This window comes from Microcebus murinus, unplaced genomic scaffold (genome assembly GCF_040939455.1).
Source record: "Microcebus murinus isolate Inina unplaced genomic scaffold, M.murinus_Inina_mat1.0 scaf013_hap2_Mmur4.0, whole genome shotgun sequence".
Classification (NCBI taxonomy): Eukaryota; Metazoa; Chordata; class Mammalia; order Primates; family Cheirogaleidae; genus Microcebus; species Microcebus murinus.
In genome coordinates, this window is record NW_027438959.1 from 239,141 (window position 1) to 266,366 (window position 27,226).

General features: G+C 63.0%; 7 non-coding genes across 7 annotated transcripts; all 7 read left to right on the plus strand.

The window, feature by feature from the left end:
- The first annotated feature begins 1,091 nt into the window (after positions 1–1,091).
- Positions 1,092–1,210, plus strand: LOC142867042 (5S ribosomal RNA). Its single transcript, XR_012916773.1, has one exon. It is a non-coding gene; the product is annotated as a 5S ribosomal RNA (ribosomal RNA).
- Positions 1,211–4,994: 3,784 nt separating this feature from the next.
- Positions 4,995–5,113, plus strand: LOC142867043 (5S ribosomal RNA). Its single transcript, XR_012916774.1, has one exon. It is a non-coding gene; the product is annotated as a 5S ribosomal RNA (ribosomal RNA).
- Positions 5,114–8,896: 3,783 nt separating this feature from the next.
- LOC142867044 (5S ribosomal RNA) lies at positions 8,897–9,015 on the plus strand. Its single transcript, XR_012916775.1, has one exon. It is a non-coding gene; the product is annotated as a 5S ribosomal RNA (ribosomal RNA).
- A 3,784-nt stretch (positions 9,016–12,799) lies between these two features.
- LOC142867045 (5S ribosomal RNA) lies at positions 12,800–12,918 on the plus strand. Its single transcript, XR_012916776.1, has one exon. It is a non-coding gene; the product is annotated as a 5S ribosomal RNA (ribosomal RNA).
- A 3,783-nt stretch (positions 12,919–16,701) lies between these two features.
- LOC142867047 (5S ribosomal RNA) lies at positions 16,702–16,820 on the plus strand. Its single transcript, XR_012916778.1, has one exon. It is a non-coding gene; the product is annotated as a 5S ribosomal RNA (ribosomal RNA).
- A 3,784-nt stretch (positions 16,821–20,604) lies between these two features.
- Positions 20,605–20,723, plus strand: LOC142867048 (5S ribosomal RNA). The gene has a single exon (XR_012916779.1). It is a non-coding gene; the product is annotated as a 5S ribosomal RNA (ribosomal RNA).
- A 3,784-nt stretch (positions 20,724–24,507) lies between these two features.
- Positions 24,508–24,626, plus strand: LOC142867049 (5S ribosomal RNA). Its single transcript, XR_012916780.1, has one exon. It is a non-coding gene; the product is annotated as a 5S ribosomal RNA (ribosomal RNA).
- Positions 24,627–27,226: the final 2,600 nt, after the last annotated feature.

Consider the following 27,226-nt stretch of genomic DNA (forward strand, 5'->3'; position numbering starts at 1 on the left):
ACACACCCGAGCGCACGTGTCTTCCGCACAGACTGCGGGCCTCGCTCTTCTGAATGCCGCTAGCTCGCCACCCACCCACGGGTGAACCTGGTCAGGGTGCTTTCTCTCAGGGGCAGACTCTTTTCCGGGCGGGCTACCGGTGTCTCTGTTTGCTCGTTTCTTTCTTCCATTTCGGGAAAGTCTTCCTTGCTGGGTGTGGAAATCTCCTATGCCTTCCCTCGCCTATTCTGTCAGCTTTAAAATTCTCTTTCAGTTGCCACCCTCACAGATGGATTAGGAAACTCTTTCCGGTGCACTCATTAGTGAAATGACCTCCAGGAAGCTGGAATCCAATATCTAATGGCCGATTTTTAGCGAGTCCACACGCCAGGGTGGTCGGGGTCCAATGCAGCCCCGGCCAGGCCCAGGCCCCTTGGACTGGGCCACAGGAGGACACGGAGGAGGGTCCCGGCCCCCACGAAGCGGTGCCGGCAGTTCTCCACGGGCTTGGGCGTTTTCCAGAGGTAGGAGATGGAGGGGACTGATTTCTTCAGCGCCCCCCAAACCACGCCACCCCACCCCACCCATGGGACACATCCCCAGAGAGAGACGCCCCATACACTGGCTGTGCCCCAGCCCTGGCCCGGGGGAATAGGCGGCAGCCCACCCACAGGGCGAGGGGGGGGGCGCAGCTGAAAGGGGTTGTGGGGGAGGGCGGCCCCTGGCTGGGGTCAAAGGGCGAGCGTCCCGCGCCTGCGCAGTCAGCGGCAGCGACGCGCTGGGGGTGGGCAGCGGGTAGGTGAAGGAGGCCGGGCGAGGAGACGAGGGGGGCTGGGAGGGCTCCACCTTGGCGAGTCCAGCCGTGGAGGCGCATCTTGTGTGAGTGTGAGTGAGTGTGAGTGTGTGTGTGTGTGTATAGAGAGACAGCCCCCCACCCCGCCCCGCCCCGCCCCGCCCCGCCCATCACCCCCGTCCCTGGGAGCCAGCGGGACCCGGCCGGCGAACTCAACCAGCCCGGCCCGGCCCGGCGCGGGGCCTGGGGCGGGAGGCGGCGGCGGGGAAGCCCAGAGAGGCTCGGCTTCTCGAGCGGGGCAGGGGCGCCCTCCGCCGCCGTCTAGGGCCACACCACCCTGAACGCCCCCGATCTCGTCTGGTCTCGGAAGCTAAGCAGGGTCGGGCCTGGTTAGTACTTGGATGGGAGACCGCCTGGGAATACCGGGTGCCACAGGCTGCTGCTTTTTTTTTTTTTTTTCTTGCCTCTTGTTCTGTCCCCTTTCTGGGAGCGCGGCGGCGGCCCGGGGTGGGGGTCACCCCCACCCTCAGCGCCCGCGCGGTGCCTGGCGCCCCAGCCCGCACCGTGGGGCCTCCTCTTGTCCCAAGCCTCGACACCGCCGCCACGCGGCAGCATGCGTGGCATCTGGACTGTCAGGTCTCAGACCAAAGGTCTGCTCTGTGGGAACCGACACGCTGGAGGAAACCTTGAGAGTCTGAGAGGGGAGGGAGTTCCAGAAGAAGGCCAGGATGTCATTTTGAGGGAGTATGTGACCAGAACTCGTCCCGTTGATTTTGGGGTTCTATGGGCTACACGCAGGAAACTTTGGTGGTGGCACCTGATGTTGGGGGATCCGGAGTCACACCCAGACCTGCTCCACAGGCCTCCTTTTACTTTTCTCTTCGGATTCATTATTTTTAAAAAGTGTCTCTTACCTCTAGGATTGCATTTTCTTTTCTCTCTCTTTTCAAGCAGATGATGGGAGTACAAGTATTCAGGTGACATGTGTTGCCCGTGCCGCCCTCCCCCCTGTGTTCTTTTTTTTTTTTTTTTTTTGAGACAGAGTCTCGTTTTGCTGCCCAGGCTAGAGTGAGTGCCATGGCGTCAGCCTAGCTCACAGCAACCTCAATCTCCGGGCTCAAGCAATCCTGCTGCCTCAGCCTCCCGAGTAGTTGGGACTACAGGCATGCACCACCACGCCCGGCTGTGTTTTTCTATATATATTAGTTGGCCAATTAATTTCTTTCTATTTTTAGTAGAGACGGGGTCTCGCTCTTGCTCAGGCTGGTTTCGAACTCCTGACCTGGAGCAATCCGCCCGCCTCGGCCTCCCAGAGAGCTAGGATTACAGGCGTGAGCCACCGCGCCCGGCCCCCCCTGTGTTCTTATTCATATACCTCTCATGTTGTTCCAGCGTATTGTGGGGGTACCAATGTTAAGGTCGGGTGCCTTGCCCTCTCCAAGCCTCCCCCCTCGGGTCAGAGCTTCAAGTGCGCCCATCCCCCAGTCGGTGCGCACCCACCCCATGCCTAATGGATGTGTATGCCCCTCCCCTCCCCCCACCCGCCCGACACCCACCCGATGAAGGTGATTCCTCTCTGTCCACTTAGGCGTCCATCCGTTCGTACCAATTTGCTGGTGAGCGCGCTCACGTGGTGCTCGTGTGTCCATTCTTGGGATACTTGGTTTACTGGAACGGGTTCCAGCTCTGGCCAGGAGAACACGAGAGGCGCCCTCTCACCGCTGCTCCTCACAGCCGAATGGCACTCCGTGGTGTCCACGCGCCACATTTTATTGATGCACTCCTGGATGGATGGGCACTCGGGTCGCTTCCACGTCTTTGGGATTGTGAATTGTGCCCTAACTGTAACCCTAACCCTTACCCAGCCCGTCTCCTCTGCCCCTGCCTGACGCACTCCTCCCCGGCCAGGCCCGTCACTGTCCTGGGCCCCCGCCTGACCGGCTCCTCCCCGCCCGGCCTGTCACCGTCCTCTGCCCCTGCCTGACACGCTCCTTCCCGCCCGGCCTCTCACCGTCCTCGGCCCCTGCCTGACCGGCTCCTCCGTCGCCTGGGCCTTCCAAGGGCTTGGTGTGGATGCTGCTTCCAGGAAGCCCTCCAGAAACCCGGCAGCAGGGTGGCCGCAGCAGTCTCCAGCAGCCGTCCCTAAGTCGCGTGAGTGCGGGGGACGCGCCCCCGCTGTGCCGCGGGGGCCCAGCCTGGTGTCTTCCCTGAGGCCCTGCGGCTGCCGGCTGGGCTGCCGCTCCCCGCAAGGGGAGAGCCGCGGAGGTGGGGACCGCCTCCTGATGGGGACGTACACGCAGCTCTCCACGTCGGATTCCGGGGCTCTCTGTCCTGCCCGAAGGCCCAGCTGGCCTGCGGGTCCTTAGAGTGGCAAAAACCTCCGAAAACTGAGACTGAGGGTCCGGTGGGTGTCTGCACTTTTGTGCTGGGCACCCCAGGGAGGCCCGGGGGCTGGCTGGACAACGTGGTCTGCTGGGCGGTGGTGGGGGGGTTGGAGGAGCAACTGATGCCCTTTGCACTTTGGGTAGCAAGAGTCTGAGGTGTCTCTGAGCCCTGTGCCCTGTGGGGGCGGGGCGGGGGGGAGGAGGAGGAGGAGGAGGAGGAGGTGGGAAGGGCCGGGGCCTGCAGTCCTGTTCCCGGGGTGGCACGGCAAGTGGCTTCTTCCACAGGCTGCTTGGCCTGGGCTCCCTGCACCTGGGCCTTTGGAGGACCGGCCCTGTGCTTGCCAACACTTCCTGCAGGGACCCAGAGCTGGGAGGTGGCATCTCTCAGCCCTGGGTCGGGCAGAGCCCCAGCGGGCCATGCCCACAACCTCTCTCAGCACCGGTCCCCCAGAAGGCTCCTTTGGGACCAGGATTCTCTTGCGGTGACTCTTTAAGGTCTGGCCCCTGGATGGAGGGGCACCAGGAGTAGAGGAGCAGGAAGGGGAAGGGGGTGGCCATGCGAGGGGACACTTTGAGGCCAAGTCCCAGCTTCAGCCTGATCCTCCTGGGAACCCCGCTCTGAGACAAGGAGCCGGGCTTCGCATTCCCACAGCAGCCAGTCGTGGGCTGAGGACACCTGGGGCGTTGGGAACTCCCTGGCTTCTCCTGGGTTTAACGTCTAGAGCTGCTTGTGAATCGCGCCGCCACACACACCCGAGCGCAGGTGTCTTCCGCACAGACTGCGGGCCTCGCTCTTCTGAATGCCGCTAGCTCGCCACCCACCCACGGGTGAACCTGGTCAGGGTGCTTTCTCTCAGGGGCAGACTCTTTTCCGGGCGGGCTACCGGTGTCTCTGTTTGCTCGTTTCTTTCTTCCATTTCGGGAAAGTCTTCCTTGCTGGGTGTGGAAATCTCCTATGCCTTCCCTCGCCTATTCTGTCAGCTTTAAAATTCTCTTTCAGTTGCCACCCTCACAGATGGATTAGGAAACTCTTTCCGGTGCACTCATTAGTGAAATGACCTCCAGGAAGCTGGAATCCAATATCTAATGGCCGATTTTTAGCGAGTCCACACGCCAGGGTGGTCGGGGTCCAATGCAGCCCCGGCCAGGCCCAGGCCCCTTGGACTGGGCCACAGGAGGACACGGAGGAGGGTCCCGGCCCCCACGAAGCGGTGCCGGCAGTTCTCCACGGGCTTGGGCGTTTTCCAGAGGTAGGAGATGGAGGGGACTGATTTCTTCAGCGCCCCCCAAACCACGCCACCCCACCCCACCCATGGGACACATCCCCAGAGAGAGACGCCCCATACACTGGCTGTGCCCCAGCCCTGGCCCGGGGGAATAGGCGGCAGCCCACCCACAGGGCGAGGGGGGGGGCGCAGCTGAAAGGGGTTGTGGGGGAGGGCGGCCCCTGGCTGGGGTCAAAGGGCGAGCGTCCCGCGCCTGCGCAGTCAGCGGCAGCGACGCGCTGGGGGTGGGCAGCGGGTAGGTGAAGGAGGCCGGGCGAGGAGACGAGGGGGGCTGGGAGGGCTCCACCTTGGCGAGTCCAGCCGTGGAGGCGCATCTTGTGTGAGTGTGAGTGAGTGTGAGTGTGTGTGTGTGTGTATAGAGAGACAGCCCCCCACCCCGCCCCGCCCCGCCCCGCCCCGCCCATCACCCCCGTCCCTGGGAGCCAGCGGGACCCGGCCGGCGAACTCAACCAGCCCGGCCCGGCCCGGCGCGGGGCCTGGGGCGGGAGGCGGCGGCGGGGAAGCCCAGAGAGGCTCGGCTTCTCGAGCGGGGCAGGGGCGCCCTCCGCCGCCGTCTAGGGCCACACCACCCTGAACGCCCCCGATCTCGTCTGGTCTCGGAAGCTAAGCAGGGTCGGGCCTGGTTAGTACTTGGATGGGAGACCGCCTGGGAATACCGGGTGCCACAGGCTGCTGCTTTTTTTTTTTTTTTCTTGCCTCTTGTTCTGTCCCCTTTCTGGGAGCGCGGCGGCGGCCCGGGGTGGGGGTCACCCCCACCCTCAGCGCCCGCGCGGTGCCTGGCGCCCCAGCCCGCACCGTGGGGCCTCCTCTTGTCCCAAGCCTCGACACCGCCGCCACGCGGCAGCATGCGTGGCATCTGGACTGTCAGGTCTCAGACCAAAGGTCTGCTCTGTGGGAACCGACACGCTGGAGGAAACCTTGAGAGTCTGAGAGGGGAGGGAGTTCCAGAAGAAGGCCAGGATGTCATTTTGAGGGAGTATGTGACCAGAACTCGTCCCGTTGATTTTGGGGTTCTATGGGCTACACGCAGGAAACTTTGGTGGTGGCACCTGATGTTGGGGGATCCGGAGTCACACCCAGACCTGCTCCACAGGCCTCCTTTTACTTTTCTCTTCGGATTCATTATTTTTAAAAAGTGTCTCTTACCTCTAGGATTGCATTTTCTTTTCTCTCTCTTTTCAAGCAGATGATGGGAGTACAAGTATTCAGGTGACATGTGTTGCCCGTGCCGCCCTCCCCCCTGTGTTCTTTTTTTTTTTTTTTTTTTGAGACAGAGTCTCGTTTTGCTGCCCAGGCTAGAGTGAGTGCCATGGCGTCAGCCTAGCTCACAGCAACCTCAATCTCCGGGCTCAAGCAATCCTGCTGCCTCAGCCTCCCGAGTAGTTGGGACTACAGGCATGCACCACCACGCCCGGCTGTGTTTTTCTATATATATTAGTTGGCCAATTAATTTCTTTCTATTTTTAGTAGAGACGGGGTCTCGCTCTTGCTCAGGCTGGTTTCGAACTCCTGACCTGGAGCAATCCGCCCGCCTCGGCCTCCCAGAGAGCTAGGATTACAGGCGTGAGCCACCGCGCCCGGCCCCCCCTGTGTTCTTATTCATATACCTCTCATGTTGTTCCAGCGTATTGTGGGGGTACCAATGTTAAGGTCGGGTGCCTTGCCCTCTCCAAGCCTCCCCCCTCGGGTCAGAGCTTCAAGTGCGCCCATCCCCCAGTCGGTGCGCACCCACCCCATGCCTAATGGATGTGTATGCCCCTCCCCTCCCCCCACCCGCCCGACACCCACCCGATGAAGGTGATTCCTCTCTGTCCACTTAGGCGTCCATCCGTTCGTACCAATTTGCTGGTGAGCGCGCTCACGTGGTGCTCGTGTGTCCATTCTTGGGATACTTGGTTTACTGGAACGGGTTCCAGCTCTGGCCAGGAGAACACGAGAGGCGCCCTCTCACCGCTGCTCCTCACAGCCGAATGGCACTCCGTGGTGTCCACGCGCCACATTTTATTGATGCACTCCTGGATGGATGGGCACTCGGGTCGCTTCCACGTCTTTGGGATTGTGAATTGTGCCCTAACTGTAACCCTAACCCTTACCCAGCCCGTCTCCTCTGCCCCTGCCTGACGCACTCCTCCCCGGCCAGGCCCGTCACTGTCCTGGGCCCCCGCCTGACCGGCTCCTCCCCGCCCGGCCGGTCACCGTCCTCTGCCCCTGCCTGACACGCTCCTTCCCGCCCGGCCTCTCACCGTCCTCGGCCCCTGCCTGACCGGCTCCTCCGTCGCCTGGGCCTTCCAAGGGCTTGGTGTGGATGCTGCTTCCAGGAAGCCCTCCAGAAACCCGGCAGCAGGGTGGCCGCAGCAGTCTCCAGCAGCCGTCCCTAAGTCGCGTGAGTGCGGGGGACGCGCCCCCGCTGTGCCGCGGGGGCCCAGCCTGGTGTCTTCCCTGAGGCCCTGCGGCTGCCGGCTGGGCTGCCGCTCCCCGCAAGGGGAGAGCCGCGGAGGTGGGGACCGCCTCCTGATGGGGACGTACACGCAGCTCTCCACGTCGGATTCCGGGGCTCTCTGTCCTGCCCGAAGGCCCAGCTGGCCTGCGGGTCCTTAGAGTGGCAAAAACCTCCGAAAACTGAGACTGAGGGTCCGGTGGGTGTCTGCACTTTTGTGCTGGGCACCCCAGGGAGGCCCGGGGGCTGGCTGGACAACGTGGTCTGCTGGGCGGTGGTGGGGGGGTTGGAGGAGCAACTGATGCCCTTTGCACTTTGGGTAGCAAGAGTCTGAGGTGTCTCTGAGCCCTGTGCCCTGTGGGGGCGGGGCGGGGGGGAGGAGGAGGAGGAGGAGGAGGAGGTGGGAAGGGCCGGGGCCTGCAGTCCTGTTCCCGGGGTGGCACGGCAAGTGGCTTCTTCCACAGGCTGCTTGGCCTGGGCTCCCTGCACCTGGGCCTTTGGAGGACCGGCCCTGTGCTTGCCAACACTTCCTGCAGGGACCCAGAGCTGGGAGGTGGCATCTCTCAGCCCTGGGTCGGGCAGAGCCCCAGCGGGCCATGCCCACAACCTCTCTCAGCACCGGTCCCCCAGAAGGCTCCTTTGGGACCAGGATTCTCTTGCGGTGACTCTTTAAGGTCTGGCCCCTGGATGGAGGGGCACCAGGAGTAGAGGAGCAGGAAGGGGAAGGGGGTGGCCATGCGAGGGGACACTTTGAGGCCAAGTCCCAGCTTCAGCCTGATCCTCCTGGGAACCCCGCTCTGAGACAAGGAGCCGGGCTTCGCATTCCCACAGCAGCCAGTCGTGGGCTGAGGACACCTGGGGCGTTGGGAACTCCCTGGCTTCTCCTGGGTTTAACGTCTAGAGCTGCTTGTGAATCGCGCCGCCACACACACCCGAGCGCAGGTGTCTTCCGCACAGACTGCGGGCCTCGCTCTTCTGAATGCCGCTAGCTCGCCACCCACCCACGGGTGAACCTGGTCAGGGTGCTTTCTCTCAGGGGCAGACTCTTTTCCGGGCGGGCTACCGGTGTCTCTGTTTGCTCGTTTCTTTCTTCCATTTCGGGAAAGTCTTCCTTGCTGGCTGTGGAAATCTCCTATGCCTTCCCTCGCCTATTCTGTCAGCTTTAAAATTCTCTTTCAGTTGCCACCCTCACAGATGGATTAGGAAACTCTTTCCGGTGCACTCATTAGTGAAATGACCTCCAGGAAGCTGGAATCCAATATCTAATGGCCGATTTTTAGCGAGTCCACACGCCAGGGTGGTCGGGGTCCAATGCAGCCCCGGCCAGGCCCAGGCCCCTTGGACTGGGCCACAGGAGGACACGGAGGAGGGTCCCGGCCCCCACGAAGCGGTGCCGGCAGTTCTCCACGGGCTTGGGCGTTTTCCAGAGGTAGGAGATGGAGGGGACTGATTTCTTCAGCGCCCCCCAAACCACGCCACCCCACCCCACCCATGGGACACATCCCCAGAGAGAGACGCCCCATACACTGGCTGTGCCCCAGCCCTGGCCCGGGGGAATAGGCGGCAGCCCACCCACAGGGCGAGGGGGGGGGCGCAGCTGAAAGGGGTTGTGGGGGAGGGCGGCCCCTGGCTGGGGTCAAAGGGCGAGCGTCCCGCGCCTGCGCAGTCAGCGGCAGCGACGCGCTGGGGGTGGGCAGCGGGTAGGTGAAGGAGGCCGGGCGAGGAGACGAGGGGGGCTGGGAGGGCTCCACCTTGGCGAGTCCAGCCGTGGAGGCGCATCTTGTGTGAGTGTGAGTGAGTGTGAGTGTGTGTGTGTGTGTATAGAGAGACAGCCCCCCACCCCGCCCCGCCCCGCCCCGCCCCGCCCATCACCCCCGTCCCTGGGAGCCAGCGGGACCCGGCCGGCGAACTCAACCAGCCCGGCCCGGCCCGGCGCGGGGCCTGGGGCGGGAGGCGGCGGCGGGGAAGCCCAGAGAGGCTCGGCTTCTCGAGCGGGGCAGGGGCGCCCTCCGCCGCCGTCTAGGGCCACACCACCCTGAACGCCCCCGATCTCGTCTGGTCTCGGAAGCTAAGCAGGGTCGGGCCTGGTTAGTACTTGGATGGGAGACCGCCTGGGAATACCGGGTGCCACAGGCTGCTGCTTTTTTTTTTTTTTTTCTTGCCTCTTGTTCTGTCCCCTTTCTGGGAGCGCGGCGGCGGCCCGGGGTGGGGGTCACCCCCACCCTCAGCGCCCGCGCGGTGCCTGGCGCCCCAGCCCGCACCGTGGGGCCTCCTCTTGTCCCAAGCCTCGACACCGCCGCCACGCGGCAGCATGCGTGGCATCTGGACTGTCAGGTCTCAGACCAAAGGTCTGCTCTGTGGGAACCGACACGCTGGAGGAAACCTTGAGAGTCTGAGAGGGGAGGGAGTTCCAGAAGAAGGCCAGGATGTCATTTTGAGGGAGTATGTGACCAGAACTCGTCCCGTTGATTTTGGGGTTCTATGGGCTACACGCAGGAAACTTTGGTGGTGGCACCTGATGTTGGGGGATCCGGAGTCACACCCAGACCTGCTCCACAGGCCTCCTTTTACTTTTCTCTTCGGATTCATTATTTTTAAAAAGTGTCTCTTACCTCTAGGATTGCATTTTCTTTTCTCTCTCTTTTCAAGCAGATGATGGGAGTACAAGTATTCAGGTGACATGTGTTGCCCGTGCCGCCCTCCCCCCTGTGTTCTTTTTTTTTTTTTTTTTTTGAGACAGAGTCTCGTTTTGCTGCCCAGGCTAGAGTGAGTGCCATGGCGTCAGCCTAGCTCACAGCAACCTCAATCTCCGGGCTCAAGCAATCCTGCTGCCTCAGCCTCCCGAGTAGTTGGGACTACAGGCATGCACCACCACGCCCGGCTGTGTTTTTCTATATATATTAGTTGGCCAATTAATTTCTTTCTATTTTTAGTAGAGACGGGGTCTCGCTCTTGCTCAGGCTGGTTTCGAACTCCTGACCTGGAGCAATCCGCCCGCCTCGGCCTCCCAGAGAGCTAGGATTACAGGCGTGAGCCACCGCGCCCGGCCCCCCCTGTGTTCTTATTCATATACCTCTCATGTTGTTCCAGCGTATTGTGGGGGTACCAATGTTAAGGTCGGGTGCCTTGCCCTCTCCAAGCCTCCCCCCTCGGGTCAGAGCTTCAAGTGCGCCCATCCCCCAGTCGGTGCGCACCCACCCCATGCCTAATGGATGTGTATGCCCCTCCCCTCCCCCCACCCGCCCGACACCCACCCGATGAAGGTGATTCCTCTCTGTCCACTTAGGCGTCCATCCGTTCGTACCAATTTGCTGGTGAGCGCGCTCACGTGGTGCTCGTGTGTCCATTCTTGGGATACTTGGTTTACTGGAACGGGTTCCAGCTCTGGCCAGGAGAACACGAGAGGCGCCCTCTCACCGCTGCTCCTCACAGCCGAATGGCACTCCGTGGTGTCCACGCGCCACATTTTATTGATGCACTCCTGGATGGATGGGCACTCGGGTCGCTTCCACGTCTTTGGGATTGTGAATTGTGCCCTAACTGTAACCCTAACCCTTACCCAGCCCGTCTCCTCTGCCCCTGCCTGACGCACTCCTCCCCGGCCAGGCCCGTCACTGTCCTGGGCCCCCGCCTGACCGGCTCCTCCCCGCCCGGCCGGTCACCGTCCTCTGCCCCTGCCTGACACGCTCCTTCCCGCCCGGCCTCTCACCGTCCTCGGCCCCTGCCTGACCGGCTCCTCCGTCGCCTGGGCCTTCCAAGGGCTTGGTGTGGATGCTGCTTCCAGGAAGCCCTCCAGAAACCCGGCAGCAGGGTGGCCGCAGCAGTCTCCAGCAGCCGTCCCTAAGTCGCGTGAGTGCGGGGGACGCGCCCCCGCTGTGCCGCGGGGGCCCAGCCTGGTGTCTTCCCTGAGGCCCTGCGGCTGCCGGCTGGGCTGCCGCTCCCCGCAAGGGGAGAGCCGCGGAGGTGGGGACCGCCTCCTGATGGGGACGTACACGCAGCTCTCCACGTCGGATTCCGGGGCTCTCTGTCCTGCCCGAAGGCCCAGCTGGCCTGCGGGTCCTTAGAGTGGCAAAAACCTCCGAAAACTGAGACTGAGGGTCCGGTGGGTGTCTGCACTTTTGTGCTGGGCACCCCAGGGAGGCCCGGGGGCTGGCTGGACAACGTGGTCTGCTGGGCGGTGGTGGGGGGGTTGGAGGAGCAACTGATGCCCTTTGCACTTTGGGTAGCAAGAGTCTGAGGTGTCTCTGAGCCCTGTGCCCTGTGGGGGCGGGGCGGGGGGGAGGAGGAGGAGGAGGAGGAGGAGGTGGGAAGGGCCGGGGCCTGCAGTCCTGTTCCCGGGGTGGCACGGCAAGTGGCTTCTTCCACAGGCTGCTTGGCCTGGGCTCCCTGCACCTGGGCCTTTGGAGGACCGGCCCTGTGCTTGCCAACACTTCCTGCAGGGACCCAGAGCTGGGAGGTGGCATCTCTCAGCCCTGGGTCGGGCAGAGCCCCAGCGGGCCATGCCCACAACCTCTCTCAGCACCGGTCCCCCAGAAGGCTCCTTTGGGACCAGGATTCTCTTGCGGTGACTCTTTAAGGTCTGGCCCCTGGATGGAGGGGCACCAGGAGTAGAGGAGCAGGAAGGGGAAGGGGGTGGCCATGCGAGGGGACACTTTGAGGCCAAGTCCCAGCTTCAGCCTGATCCTCCTGGGAACCCCGCTCTGAGACAAGGAGCCGGGCTTCGCATTCCCACAGCAGCCAGTCGTGGGCTGAGGACACCTGGGGCGTTGGGAACTCCCTGGCTTCTCCTGGGTTTAACGTCTAGAGCTGCTTGTGAATCGCGCCGCCACACACACCCGAGCGCAGGTGTCTTCCGCACAGACTGCGGGCCTCGCTCTTCTGAATGCCGCTAGCTCGCCACCCACCCACGGGTGAACCTGGTCAGGGTGCTTTCTCTCAGGGGCAGACTCTTTTCCGGGCGGGCTACCGGTGTCTCTGTTTGCTCGTTTCTTTCTTCCATTTCGGGAAAGTCTTCCTTGCTGGCTGTGGAAATCTCCTATGCCTTCCCTCGCCTATTCTGTCAGCTTTAAAATTCTCTTTCAGTTGCCACCCTCACAGATGGATTAGGAAACTCTTTCCGGTGCACTCATTAGTGAAATGACCTCCAGGAAGCTGGAATCCAATATCTAATGGCCGATTTTTAGCGAGTCCACACGCCAGGGTGGTCGGGGTCCAATGCAGCCCCGGCCAGGCCCAGGCCCCTTGGACTGGGCCACAGGAGGACACGGAGGAGGGTCCCGGCCCCCACGAAGCGGTGCCGGCAGTTCTCCACGGGCTTGGGCGTTTTCCAGAGGTAGGAGATGGAGGGGACTGATTTCTTCAGCGCCCCCCAAACCACGCCACCCCACCCCACCCATGGGACACATCCCCAGAGAGAGACGCCCCATACACTGGCTGTGCCCCAGCCCTGGCCCGGGGGAATAGGCGGCAGCCCACCCACAGGGCGAGGGGGGGGGCGCAGCTGAAAGGGGTTGTGGGGGAGGGCGGCCCCTGGCTGGGGTCAAAGGGCGAGCGTCCCGCGCCTGCGCAGTCAGCGGCAGCGACGCGCTGGGGGTGGGCAGCGGGTAGGTGAAGGAGGCCGGGCGAGGAGACGAGGGGGGCTGGGAGGGCTCCACCTTGGCGAGTCCAGCCGTGGAGGCGCATCTTGTGTGAGTGTGAGTGAGTGTGAGTGTGTGTGTGTGTGTATAGAGAGACAGCCCCCCACCCCGCCCCGCCCCGCCCCGCCCCGCCCATCACCCCCGTCCCTGGGAGCCAGCGGGACCCGGCCGGCGAACTCAACCAGCCCGGCCCGGCCCGGCGCGGGGCCTGGGGCGGGAGGCGGCGGCGGGGAAGCCCAGAGAGGCTCGGCTTCTCGAGCGGGGCAGGGGCGCCCTCCGCCGCCGTCTAGGGCCACACCACCCTGAACGCCCCCGATCTCGTCTGGTCTCGGAAGCTAAGCAGGGTCGGGCCTGGTTAGTACTTGGATGGGAGACCGCCTGGGAATACCGGGTGCCACAGGCTGCTGCTTTTTTTTTTTTTTTTCTTGCCTCTTGTTCTGTCCCCTTTCTGGGAGCGCGGCGGCGGCCCGGGGTGGGGGTCACCCCCACCCTCAGCGCCCGCGCGGTGCCTGGCGCCCCAGCCCGCACCGTGGGGCCTCCTCTTGTCCCAAGCCTCGACACCGCCGCCACGCGGCAGCATGCGTGGCATCTGGACTGTCAGGTCTCAGACCAAAGGTCTGCTCTGTGGGAACCGACACGCTGGAGGAAACCTTGAGAGTCTGAGAGGGGAGGGAGTTCCAGAAGAAGGCCAGGATGTCATTTTGAGGGAGTATGTGACCAGAACTCGTCCCGTTGATTTTGGGGTTCTATGGGCTACACGCAGGAAACTTTGGTGGTGGCACCTGATGTTGGGGGATCCGGAGTCACACCCAGACCTGCTCCACAGGCCTCCTTTTACTTTTCTCTTCGGATTCATTATTTTTAAAAAGTGTCTCTTACCTCTAGGATTGCATTTTCTTTTCTCTCTCTTTTCAAGCAGATGATGGGAGTACAAGTATTCAGGTGACATGTGTTGCCCGTGCCGCCCTCCCCCCTGTGTTCTTTTTTTTTTTTTTTTTTGAGACAGAGTCTCGTTTTGCTGCCCAGGCTAGAGTGAGTGCCATGGCGTCAGCCTAGCTCACAGCAACCTCAATCTCCGGGCTCAAGCAATCCTGCTGCCTCAGCCTCCCGAGTAGTTGGGACTACAGGCATGCACCACCACGCCCGGCTGTGTTTTTCTATATATATTAGTTGGCCAATTAATTTCTTTCTATTTTTAGTAGAGACGGGGTCTCGCTCTTGCTCAGGCTGGTTTCGAACTCCTGACCTGGAGCAATCCGCCCGCCTCGGCCTCCCAGAGAGCTAGGATTACAGGCGTGAGCCACCGCGCCCGGCCCCCCCTGTGTTCTTATTCATATACCTCTCATGTTGTTCCAGCGTATTGTGGGGGTACCAATGTTAAGGTCGGGTGCCTTGCCCTCTCCAAGCCTCCCCCCTCGGGTCAGAGCTTCAAGTGCGCCCATCCCCCAGTCGGTGCGCACCCACCCCATGCCTAATGGATGTGTATGCCCCTCCCCTCCCCCCACCCGCCCGACACCCACCCGATGAAGGTGATTCCTCTCTGTCCACTTAGGCGTCCATCCGTTCGTACCAATTTGCTGGTGAGCGCGCTCACGTGGTGCTCGTGTGTCCATTCTTGGGATACTTGGTTTACTGGAACGGGTTCCAGCTCTGGCCAGGAGAACACGAGAGGCGCCCTCTCACCGCTGCTCCTCACAGCCGAATGGCACTCCGTGGTGTCCACGCGCCACATTTTATTGATGCACTCCTGGATGGATGGGCACTCGGGTCGCTTCCACGTCTTTGGGATTGTGAATTGTGCCCTAACTGTAACCCTAACCCTTACCCAGCCCGTCTCCTCTGCCCCTGCCTGACGCACTCCTCCCCGGCCAGGCCCGTCACTGTCCTGGGCCCCCGCCTGACCGGCTCCTCCCCGCCCGGCCGGTCACCGTCCTCTGCCCCTGCCTGACACGCTCCTTCCCGCCCGGCCTCTCACCGTCCTCGGCCCCTGCCTGACCGGCTCCTCCGTCGCCTGGGCCTTCCAAGGGCTTGGTGTGGATGCTGCTTCCAGGAAGCCCTCCAGAAACCCGGCAGCAGGGTGGCCGCAGCAGTCTCCAGCAGCCGTCCCTAAGTCGCGTGAGTGCGGGGGACGCGCCCCCGCTGTGCCGCGGGGGCCCAGCCTGGTGTCTTCCCTGAGGCCCTGCGGCTGCCGGCTGGGCTGCCGCTCCCCGCAAGGGGAGAGCCGCGGAGGTGGGGACCGCCTCCTGATGGGGACGTACACGCAGCTCTCCACGTCGGATTCCGGGGCTCTCTGTCCTGCCCGAAGGCCCAGCTGGCCTGCGGGTCCTTAGAGTGGCAAAAACCTCCGAAAACTGAGACTGAGGGTCCGGTGGGTGTCTGCACTTTTGTGCTGGGCACCCCAGGGAGGCCCGGGGGCTGGCTGGACAACGTGGTCTGCTGGGCGGTGGTGGGGGGGTTGGAGGAGCAACTGATGCCCTTTGCACTTTGGGTAGCAAGAGTCTGAGGTGTCTCTGAGCCCTGTGCCCTGTGGGGGCGGGGCGGGGGGGAGGAGGAGGAGGAGGAGGAGGAGGTGGGAAGGGCCGGGGCCTGCAGTCCTGTTCCCGGGGTGGCACGGCAAGTGGCTTCTTCCACAGGCTGCTTGGCCTGGGCTCCCTGCACCTGGGCCTTTGGAGGACCGGCCCTGTGCTTGCCAACACTTCCTGCAGGGACCCAGAGCTGGGAGGTGGCATCTCTCAGCCCTGGGTCGGGCAGAGCCCCAGCGGGCCATGCCCACAACCTCTCTCAGCACCGGTCCCCCAGAAGGCTCCTTTGGGACCAGGATTCTCTTGCGGTGACTCTTTAAGGTCTGGCCCCTGGATGGAGGGGCACCAGGAGTAGAGGAGCAGGAAGGGGAAGGGGGTGGCCATGCGAGGGGACACTTTGAGGCCAAGTCCCAGCTTCAGCCTGATCCTCCTGGGAACCCCGCTCTGAGACAAGGAGCCGGGCTTCGCATTCCCACAGCAGCCAGTCGTGGGCTGAGGACACCTGGGGCGTTGGGAACTCCCTGGCTTCTCCTGGGTTTAACGTCTAGAGCTGCTTGTGAATCGCGCCGCCACACACACCCGAGCGCAGGTGTCTTCCGCACAGACTGCGGGCCTCGCTCTTCTGAATGCCGCTAGCTCGCCACCCACCCACGGGTGAACCTGGTCAGGGTGCTTTCTCTCAGGGGCAGACTCTTTTCCGGGCGGGCTACCGGTGTCTCTGTTTGCTCGTTTCTTTCTTCCATTTCGGGACAGTCTTCCTTGCTGGGTGTGGAAATCTCCTATGCCTTCCCTCGCCTATTCTGTCAGCTTTAAAATTCTCTTTCAGTTGCCACCCTCACAGATGGATTAGGAAACTCTTTCCGGTGCACTCATTAGTGAAATGACCTCCAGGAAGCTGGAATCCAATATCTAATGGCCGATTTTTAGCGAGTCCACACGCCAGGGTGGTCGGGGTCCAATGCAGCCCCGGCCAGGCCCAGGCCCCTTGGACTGGGCCACAGGAGGACACGGAGGAGGGTCCCGGCCCCCACGAAGCGGTGCCGGCAGTTCTCCACGGGCTTGGGCGTTTTCCAGAGGTAGGAGATGGAGGGGACTGATTTCTTCAGCGCCCCCCAAACCACGCCACCCCACCCCACCCATGGGACACATCCCCAGAGAGAGACGCCCCATACACTGGCTGTGCCCCAGCCCTGGCCCGGGGGAATAGGCGGCAGCCCACCCACAGGGCGAGGGGGGGGGCGCAGCTGAAAGGGGTTGTGGGGGAGGGCGGCCCCTGGCTGGGGTCAAAGGGCGAGCGTCCCGCGCCTGCGCAGTCAGCGGCAGCGACGCGCTGGGGGTGGGCAGCGGGTAGGTGAAGGAGGCCGGGCGAGGAGACGAGGGGGGCTGGGAGGGCTCCACCTTGGCGAGTCCAGCCGTGGAGGCGCATCTTGTGTGAGTGTGAGTGAGTGTGAGTGTGTGTGTGTGTGTATAGAGAGACAGCCCCCCACCCCGCCCCGCCCCGCCCCGCCCCGCCCATCACCCCCGTCCCTGGGAGCCAGCGGGACCCGGCCGGCGAACTCAACCAGCCCGGCCCGGCCCGGCGCGGGGCCTGGGGCGGGAGGCGGCGGCGGGGAAGCCCAGAGAGGCTCGGCTTCTCGAGCGGGGCAGGGGCGCCCTCCGCCGCCGTCTAGGGCCACACCACCCTGAACGCCCCCGATCTCGTCTGGTCTCGGAAGCTAAGCAGGGTCGGGCCTGGTTAGTACTTGGATGGGAGACCGCCTGGGAATACCGGGTGCCACAGGCTGCTGCTTTTTTTTTTTTTTTTCTTGCCTCTTGTTCTGTCCCCTTTCTGGGAGCGCGGCGGCGGCCCGGGGTGGGGGTCACCCCCACCCTCAGCGCCCGCGCGGTGCCTGGCGCCCCAGCCCGCACCGTGGGGCCTCCTCTTGTCCCAAGCCTCGACACCGCCGCCACGCGGCAGCATGCGTGGCATCTGGACCGTCAGGTCTCAGACCAAAGGTCTGCTCTGTGGGAACCGACACGCTGGAGGAAACCTTGAGAGTCTGAGAGGGGAGGGAGTTCCAGAAGAAGGCCAGGATGTCATTTTGAGGGAGTATGTGACCAGAACTCGTCCCGTTGATTTTGGGGTTCTATGGGCTACACGCAGGAAACTTTGGTGGTGGCACCTGATGTTGGGGGATCCGGAGTCACACCCAGACCTGCTCCACAGGCCTCCTTTTACTTTTCTCTTCGGATTCATTATTTTTAAAAAGTGTCTCTTACCTCTAGGATTGCATTTTCTTTTCTCTCTCTTTTCAAGCAGATGATGGGAGTACAAGTATTCAGGTGACATGTGTTGCCCGTGCCGCCCTCCCCCCTGTGTTCTTTTTTTTTTTTTTTTTTTGAGACAGAGTCTCGTTTTGCTGCCCAGGCTAGAGTGAGTGCCATGGCGTCAGCCTAGCTCACAGCAACCTCAATCTCCGGGCTCAAGCAATCCTGCTGCCTCAGCCTCCCGAGTAGTTGGGACTACAGGCATGCACCACCACGCCCGGCTGTGTTTTTCTATATATATTAGTTGGCCAATTAATTTCTTTCTATTTTTAGTAGAGACGGGGTCTCGCTCTTGCTCAGGCTGGTTTCGAACTCCTGACCTGGAGCAATCCGCCCGCCTCGGCCTCCCAGAGAGCTAGGATTACAGGCGTGAGCCACCGCGCCCGGCCCCCCCTGTGTTCTTATTCATATACCTCTCATGTTGTTCCAGCGTATTGTGGGGGTACCAATGTTAAGGTCGGGTGCCTTGCCCTCTCCAAGCCTCCCCCCTCGGGTCAGAGCTTCAAGTGCGCCCATCCCCCAGTCGGTGCGCACCCACCCCATGCCTAATGGATGTGTATGCCCCTCCCCTCCCCCCACCCGCCCGACACCCACCCGATGAAGGTGATTCCTCTCTGTCCACTTAGGCGTCCATCCGTTCGTACCAATTTGCTGGTGAGCGCGCTCACGTGGTGCTCGTGTGTCCATTCTTGGGATACTTGGTTTACTGGAACGGGTTCCAGCTCTGGCCAGGAGAACACGAGAGGCGCCCTCTCACCGCTGCTCCTCACAGCCGAATGGCACTCCGTGGTGTCCACGCGCCACATTTTATTGATGCACTCCTGGATGGATGGGCACTCGGGTCGCTTCCACGTCTTTGGGATTGTGAATTGTGCCCTAACTGTAACCCTAACCCTTACCCAGCCCGTCTCCTCTGCCCCTGCCTGACGCACTCCTCCCCGGCCAGGCCCGTCACTGTCCTGGGCCCCCGCCTGACCGGCTCCTCCCCGCCCGGCCGGTCACCGTCCTCTGCCCCTGCCTGACACGCTCCTTCCCGCCCGGCCTCTCACCGTCCTCGGCCCCTGCCTGACCGGCTCCTCCGTCGCCTGGGCCTTCCAAGGGCTTGGTGTGGATGCTGCTTCCAGGAAGCCCTCCAGAAACCCGGCAGCAGGGTGGCCGCAGCAGTCTCCAGCAGCCGTCCCTAAGTCGCGTGAGTGCGGGGGACGCGCCCCCGCTGTGCCGCGGGGGCCCAGCCTGGTGTCTTCCCTGAGGCCCTGCGGCTGCCGGCTGGGCTGCCGCTCCCCGCAAGGGGAGAGCCGCGGAGGTGGGGACCGCCTCCTGATGGGGACGTACACGCAGCTCTCCACGTCGGATTCCGGGGCTCTCTGTCCTGCCCGAAGGCCCAGCTGGCCTGCGGGTCCTTAGAGTGGCAAAAACCTCCGAAAACTGAGACTGAGGGTCCGGTGGGTGTCTGCACTTTTGTGCTGGGCACCCCAGGGAGGCCCGGGGGCTGGCTGGACAACGTGGTCTGCTGGGCGGTGGTGGGGGGGTTGGAGGAGCAACTGATGCCCTTTGCACTTTGGGTAGCAAGAGTCTGAGGTGTCTCTGAGCCCTGTGCCCTGTGGGGGCGGGGCGGGGGGGAGGAGGAGGAGGAGGAGGAGGAGGTGGGAAGGGCCGGGGCCTGCAGTCCTGTTCCCGGGGTGGCACGGCAAGTGGCTTCTTCCACAGGCTGCTTGGCCTGGGCTCCCTGCACCTGGGCCTTTGGAGGACCGGCCCTGTGCTTGCCAACACTTCCTGCAGGGACCCAGAGCTGGGAGGTGGCATCTCTCAGCCCTGGGTCGGGCAGAGCCCCAGCGGGCCATGCCCACAACCTCTCTCAGCACCGGTCCCCCAGAAGGCTCCTTTGGGACCAGGATTCTCTTGCGGTGACTCTTTAAGGTCTGGCCCCTGGATGGAGGGGCACCAGGAGTAGAGGAGCAGGAAGGGGAAGGGGGTGGCCATGCGAGGGGACACTTTGAGGCCAAGTCCCAGCTTCAGCCTGATCCTCCTGGGAACCCCGCTCTGAGACAAGGAGCCGGGCTTCGCATTCCCACAGCAGCCAGTCGTGGGCTGAGGACACCTGGGGCGTTGGGAACTCCCTGGCTTCTCCTGGGTTTAACGTCTAGAGCTGCTTGTGAATCGCGCCGCCACACACACCCGAGCGCAGGTGTCTTCCGCACAGACTGCGGGCCTCGCTCTTCTGAATGCCGCTAGCTCGCCACCCACCCACGGGTGAACCTGGTCAGGGTGCTTTCTCTCAGGGGCAGACTCTTTTCCGGGCGGGCTACCGGTGTCTCTGTTTGCTCGTTTCTTTCTTCCATTTCGGGACAGTCTTCCTTGCTGGGTGTGGAAATCTCCTATGCCTTCCCTCGCCTATTCTGTCAGCTTTAAAATTCTCTTTCAGTTGCCACCCTCACAGATGGATTAGGAAACTCTTTCCGGTGCACTCATTAGTGAAATGACCTCCAGGAAGCTGGAATCCAATATCTAATGGCCGATTTTTAGCGAGTCCACACGCCAGGGTGGTCGGGGTCCAATGCAGCCCCGGCCAGGCCCAGGCCCCTTGGACTGGGCCACAGGAGGACACGGAGGAGGGTCCCGGCCCCCACGAAGCGGTGCCGGCAGTTCTCCACGGGCTTGGGCGTTTTCCAGAGGTAGGAGATGGAGGGGACTGATTTCTTCAGCGCCCCCCAAACCACGCCACCCCACCCCACCCATGGGACACATCCCCAGAGAGAGACGCCCCATACACTGGCTGTGCCCCAGCCCTGGCCCGGGGGAATAGGCGGCAGCCCACCCACAGGGCGAGGGGGGGGGCGCAGCTGAAAGGGGTTGTGGGGGAGGGCGGCCCCTGGCTGGGGTCAAAGGGCGAGCGTCCCGCGCCTGCGCAGTCAGCGGCAGCGACGCGCTGGGGGTGGGCAGCGGGTAGGTGAAGGAGGCCGGGCGAGGAGACGAGGGGGGCTGGGAGGGCTCCACCTTGGCGAGTCCAGCCGTGGAGGCGCATCTTGTGTGAGTGTGAGTGAGTGTGAGTGTGTGTGTGTGTGTATAGAGAGACAGCCCCCCACCCCGCCCCGCCCCGCCCCGCCCCGCCCATCACCCCCGTCCCTGGGAGCCAGCGGGACCCGGCCGGCGAACTCAACCAGCCCGGCCCGGCCCGGCGCGGGGCCTGGGGCGGGAGGCGGCGGCGGGGAAGCCCAGAGAGGCTCGGCTTCTCGAGCGGGGCAGGGGCGCCCTCCGCCGCCGTCTAGGGCCACACCACCCTGAACGCCCCCGATCTCGTCTGGTCTCGGAAGCTAAGCAGGGTCGGGCCTGGTTAGTACTTGGATGGGAGACCGCCTGGGAATACCGGGTGCCACAGGCTGCTGCTTTTTTTTTTTTTTTTCTTGCCTCTTGTTCTGTCCCCTTTCTGGGAGCGCGGCGGCGGCCCGGGGTGGGGGTCACCCCCACCCTCAGCGCCCGCGCGGTGCCTGGCGCCCCAGCCCGCACCGTGGGGCCTCCTCTTGTCCCAAGCCTCGACACCGCCGCCACGCGGCAGCATGCGTGGCATCTGGACCGTCAGGTCTCAGACCAAAGGTCTGCTCTGTGGGAACCGACACGCTGGAGGAAACCTTGAGAGTCTGAGAGGGGAGGGAGTTCCAGAAGAAGGCCAGGATGTCATTTTGAGGGAGTATGTGACCAGAACTCGTCCCGTTGATTTTGGGGTTCTATGGGCTACACGCAGGAAACTTTGGTGGTGGCACCTGATGTTGGGGGATCCGGAGTCACACCCAGACCTGCTCCACAGGCCTCCTTTTACTTTTCTCTTCGGATTCATTATTTTTAAAAAGTGTCTCTTACCTCTAGGATTGCATTTTCTTTTCTCTCTCTTTTCAAGCAGATGATGGGAGTACAAGTATTCAGGTGACATGTGTTGCCCGTGCCGCCCTCCCCCCTGTGTTCTTTTTTTTTTTTTTTTTTTGAGACAGAGTCTCGTTTTGCTGCCCAGGCTAGAGTGAGTGCCATGGCGTCAGCCTAGCTCACAGCAACCTCAATCTCCGGGCTCAAGCAATCCTGCTGCCTCAGCCTCCCGAGTAGTTGGGACTACAGGCATGCACCACCACGCCCGGCTGTGTTTTTCTATATATATTAGTTGGCCAATTAATTTCTTTCTATTTTTAGTAGAGACGGGGTCTCGCTCTTGCTCAGGCTGGTTTCGAACTCCTGACCTGGAGCAATCCGCCCGCCTCGGCCTCCCAGAGAGCTAGGATTACAGGCGTGAGCCACCGCGCCCGGCCCCCCCTGTGTTCTTATTCATATACCTCTCATGTTGTTCCAGCGTATTGTGGGGGTACCAATGTTAAGGTCGGGTGCCTTGCCCTCTCCAAGCCTCCCCCCTCGGGTCAGAGCTTCAAGTGCGCCCATCCCCCAGTCGGTGCGCACCCACCCCATGCCTAATGGATGTGTATGCCCCTCCCCTCCCCCCACCCGCCCGACACCCACCCGATGAAGGTGATTCCTCTCTGTCCACTTAGGCGTCCATCCGTTCGTACCAATTTGCTGGTGAGCGCGCTCACGTGGTGCTCGTGTGTCCATTCTTGGGATACTTGGTTTACTGGAACGGGTTCCAGCTCTGGCCAGGAGAACACGAGAGGCGCCCTCTCACCGCTGCTCCTCACAGCCGAATGGCACTCCGTGGTGTCCACGCGCCACATTTTATTGATGCACTCCTGGATGGATGGGCACTCGGGTCGCTTCCACGTCTTTGGGATTGTGAATTGTGCCCTAACTGTAACCCTAACCCTTACCCAGCCCGTCTCCTCTGCCCCTGCCTGACGCACTCCTCCCCGGCCAGGCCCGTCACTGTCCTGGGCCCCCGCCTGACCGGCTCCTCCCCGCCCGGCCGGTCACCGTCCTCTGCCCCTGCCTGACACGCTCCTTCCCGCCCGGCCTCTCACCGTCCTCGGCCCCTGCCTGACCGGCTCCTCCGTCGCCTGGGCCTTCCAAGGGCTTGGTGTGGATGCTGCTTCCAGGAAGCCCTCCAGAAACCCGGCAGCAGGGTGGCCGCAGCAGTCTCCAGCAGCCGTCCCTAAGTCGCGTGAGTGCGGGGGACGCGCCCCCGCTGTGCCGCGGGGGCCCAGCCTGGTGTCTTCCCTGAGGCCCTGCGGCTGCCGGCTGGGCTGCCGCTCCCCGCAAGGGGAGAGCCGCGGAGGTGGGGACCGCCTCCTGATGGGGACGTACACGCAGCTCTCCACGTCGGATTCCGGGGCTCTCTGTCCTGCCCGAAGGCCCAGCTGGCCTGCGGGTCCTTAGAGTGGCAAAAACCTCCGAAAACTGAGACTGAGGGTCCGGTGGGTGTCTGCACTTTTGTGCTGGGCACCCCAGGGAGGCCCGGGGGCTGGCTGGACAACGTGGTCTGCTGGGCGGTGGTGGGGGGGTTGGAGGAGCAACTGATGCCCTTTGCACTTTGGGTAGCAAGAGTCTGAGGTGTCTCTGAGCCCTGTGCCCTGTGGGGGCGGGGCGGGGGGGAGGAGGAGGAGGAGGAGGAGGAGGTGGGAAGGGCCGGGGCCTGCAGTCCTGTTCCCGGGGTGGCACGGCAAGTGGCTTCTTCCACAGGCTGCTTGGCCTGGGCTCCCTGCACCTGGGCCTTTGGAGGACCGGCCCTGTGCTTGCCAACACTTCCTGCAGGGACCCAGAGCTGGGAGGTGGCATCTCTCAGCCCTGGGTCGGGCAGAGCCCCAGCGGGCCATGCCCACAACCTCTCTCAGCACCGGTCCCCCAGAAGGCTCCTTTGGGACCAGGATTCTCTTGCGGTGACTCTTTAAGGTCTGGCCCCTGGATGGAGGGGCACCAGGAGTAGAGGAGCAGGAAGGGGAAGGGGGTGGCCATGCGAGGGGACACTTTGAGGCCAAGTCCCAGCTTCAGCCTGATCCTCCTGGGAACCCCGCTCTGAGACAAGGAGCCGGGCTTCGCATTCCCACAGCAGCCAGTCGTGGGCTGAGGACACCTGGGGCGTTGGGAACTCCCTGGCTTCTCCTGGGTTTAACGTCTAGAGCTGCTTGTGAATCGCGCCGCCACACACACCCGAGCGCAGGTGTCTTCCGCACAGACTGCGGGCCTCGCTCTTCTGAATGCCGCTAGCTCGCCACCCACCCACGGGTGAACCTGGTCAGGGTGCTTTCTCTCAGGGGCAGACTCTTTTCCGGGCGGGCTACCGGTGTCTCTGTTTGCTCGTTTCTTTCTTCCATTTCGGGAAAGTCTTCCTTGCTGGGTGTGGAAATCTCCTATGCCTTCCCTCGCCTATTCTGTCAGCTTTAAAATTCTCTTTCAGTTGCCACCCTCACAGATGGATTAGGAAACTCTTTCCGGTGCACTCATTAGTGAAATGACCTCCAGGAAGCTGGAATCCAATATCTAATGGCCGATTTTTAGCGAGTCCACACGCCAGGGTGGTCGGGGTCCAATGCAGCCCCGGCCAGGCCCAGGCCCCTTGGACTGGGCCACAGGAGGACACGGAGGAGGGTCCCGGCCCCCACGAAGCGGTGCCGGCAGTTCTCCACGGGCTTGGGCGTTTTCCAGAGGTAGGAGATGGAGGGGACTGATTTCTTCAGCGCCCCCCAAACCACGCCACCCCACCCCACCCATGGGACACATCCCCAGAGAGAGACGCCCCATACACTGGCTGTGCCCCAGCCCTGGCCCGGGGGAATAGGCGGCAGCCCACCCACAGGGCGAGGGGGGGGGCGCAGCTGAAAGGGGTTGTGGGGGAGGGCGGCCCCTGGCTGGGGTCAAAGGGCGAGCGTCCCGCGCCTGCGCAGTCAGCGGCAGCGACGCGCTGGGGGTGGGCAGCGGGTAGGTGAAGGAGGCCGGGCGAGGAGACGAGGGGGGCTGGGAGGGCTCCACCTTGGCGAGTCCAGCCGTGGAGGCGCATCTTGTGTGAGTGTGAGTGAGTGTGAGTGTGTGTGTGTGTGTATAGAGAGACAGCCCCCCACCCCGCCCCGCCCCGCCCCGCCCCGCCCATCACCCCCGTCCCTGGGAGCCAGCGGGACCCGGCCGGCGAACTCAACCAGCCCGGCCCGGCCCGGCGCGGGGCCTGGGGCGGGAGGCGGCGGCGGGGAAGCCCAGAGAGGCTCGGCTTCTCGAGCGGGGCAGGGGCGCCCTCCGCCGCCGTCTAGGGCCACACCACCCTGAACGCCCCCGATCTCGTCTGGTCTCGGAAGCTAAGCAGGGTCGGGCCTGGTTAGTACTTGGATGGGAGACCGCCTGGGAATACCGGGTGCCACAGGCTGCTGCTTTTTTTTTTTTTTTTCTTGCCTCTTGTTCTGTCCCCTTTCTGGGAGCGCGGCGGCGGCCCGGGGTGGGGGTCACCCCCACCCTCAGCGCCCGCGCGGTGCCTGGCGCCCCAGCCCGCACCGTGGGGCCTCCTCTTGTCCCAAGCCTCGACACCGCCGCCACGCGGCAGCATGCGTGGCATCTGGACCGTCAGGTCTCAGACCAAAGGTCTGCTCTGTGGGAACCGACACGCTGGAGGAAACCTTGAGAGTCTGAGAGGGGAGGGAGTTCCAGAAGAAGGCCAGGATGTCATTTTGAGGGAGTATGTGACCAGAACTCGTCCCGTTGATTTTGGGGTTCTATGGGCTACACGCAGGAAACTTTGGTGGTGGCACCTGATGTTGGGGGATCCGGAGTCACACCCAGACCTGCTCCACAGGCCTCCTTTTACTTTTCTCTTCGGATTCATTATTTTTAAAAAGTGTCTCTTACCTCTAGGATTGCATTTTCTTTTCTCTCTCTTTTCAAGCAGATGATGGGAGTACAAGTATTCAGGTGACATGTGTTGCCCGTGCCGCCCTCCCCCCTGTGTTCTTTTTTTTTTTTTTTTTTTGAGACAGAGTCTCGTTTTGCTGCCCAGGCTAGAGTGAGTGCCATGGCGTCAGCCTAGCTCACAGCAACCTCAATCTCCGGGCTCAAGCAATCCTGCTGCCTCAGCCTCCCGAGTAGTTGGGACTACAGGCATGCACCACCACGCCCGGCTGTGTTTTTCTATATATATTAGTTGGCCAATTAATTTCTTTCTATTTTTAGTAGAGACGGGGTCTCGCTCTTGCTCAGGCTGGTTTCGAACTCCTGACCTGGAGCAATCCGCCCGCCTCGGCCTCCCAGAGAGCTAGGATTACAGGCGTGAGCCACCGCGCCCGGCCCCCCCTGTGTTCTTATTCATATACCTCTCATGTTGTTCCAGCGTATTGTGGGGGTACCAATGTTAAGGTCGGGTGCCTTGCCCTCTCCAAGCCTCCCCCCTCGGGTCAGAGCTTCAAGTGCGCCCATCCCCCAGTCGGTGCGCACCCACCCCATGCCTAATGGATGTGTATGCCCCTCCCCTCCCCCCACCCGCCCGACACCCACCCGATGAAGGTGATTCCTCTCTGTCCACTTAGGCGTCCATCCGTTCGTACCAATTTGCTGGTGAGCGCGCTCACGTGGTGCTCGTGTGTCCATTCTTGGGATACTTGGTTTACTGGAACGGGTTCCAGCTCTGGCCAGGAGAACACGAGAGGCGCCCTCTCACCGCTGCTCCTCACAGCCGAATGGCACTCCGTGGTGTCCACGCGCCACATTTTATTGATGCACTCCTGGATGGATGGGCACTCGGGTCGCTTCCACGTCTTTGGGATTGTGAATTGTGCCCTAACTGTAACCCTAACCCTTACCCAGCCCGTCTCCTCTGCCCCTGCCTGACGCACTCCTCCCCGGCCAGGCCCGTCACTGTCCTGGGCCCCCGCCTGACCGGCTCCTCCCCGCCCGGCCGGTCACCGTCCTCTGCCCCTGCCTGACACGCTCCTTCCCGCCCGGCCTCTCACCGTCCTCGGCCCCTGCCTGACCGGCTCCTCCGTCGCCTGGGCCTTCCAAGGGCTTGGTGTGGATGCTGCTTCCAGGAAGCCCTCCAGAAACCCGGCAGCAGGGTGGCCGCAGCAGTCTCCAGCAGCCGTCCCTAAGTCGCGTGAGTGCGGGGGACGCGCCCCCGCTGTGCCGCGGGGGCCCAGCCTGGTGTCTTCCCTGAGGCCCTGCGGCTGCCGGCTGGGCTGCCGCTCCCCGCAAGGGGAGAGCCGCGGAGGTGGGGACCGCCTCCTGATGGGGACGTACACGCAGCTCTCCACGTCGGATTCCGGGGCTCTCTGTCCTGCCCGAAGGCCCAGCTGGCCTGCGGGTCCTTAGAGTGGCAAAAACCTCCGAAAACTGAGACTGAGGGTCCGGTGGGTGTCTGCACTTTTGTGCTGGGCACCCCAGGGAGGCCCGGGGGCTGGCTGGACAACGTGGTCTGCTGGGCGGTGGTGGGGGGGTTGGAGGAGCAACTGATGCCCTTTGCACTTTGGGTAGCAAGAGTCTGAGGTGTCTCTGAGCCCTGTGCCCTGTGGGGGCGGGGCGGGGGGGAGGAGGAGGAGGAGGAGGAGGAGGTGGGAAGGGCCGGGGCCTGCAGTCCTGTTCCCGGGGTGGCACGGCAAGTGGCTTCTTCCACAGGCTGCTTGGCCTGGGCTCCCTGCACCTGGGCCTTTGGAGGACCGGCCCTGTGCTTGCCAACACTTCCTGCAGGGACCCAGAGCTGGGAGGTGGCATCTCTCAGCCCTGGGTCGGGCAGAGCCCCAGCGGGCCATGCCCACAACCTCTCTCAGCACCGGTCCCCCAGAAGGCTCCTTTGGGACCAGGATTCTCTTGCGGTGACTCTTTAAGGTCTGGCCCCTGGATGGAGGGGCACCAGGAGTAGAGGAGCAGGAAGGGGAAGGGGGTGGCCATGCGAGGGGACACTTTGAGGCCAAGTCCCAGCTTCAGCCTGATCCTCCTGGGAACCCCGCTCTGAGACAAGGAGCCGGGCTTCGCATTCCCACAGCA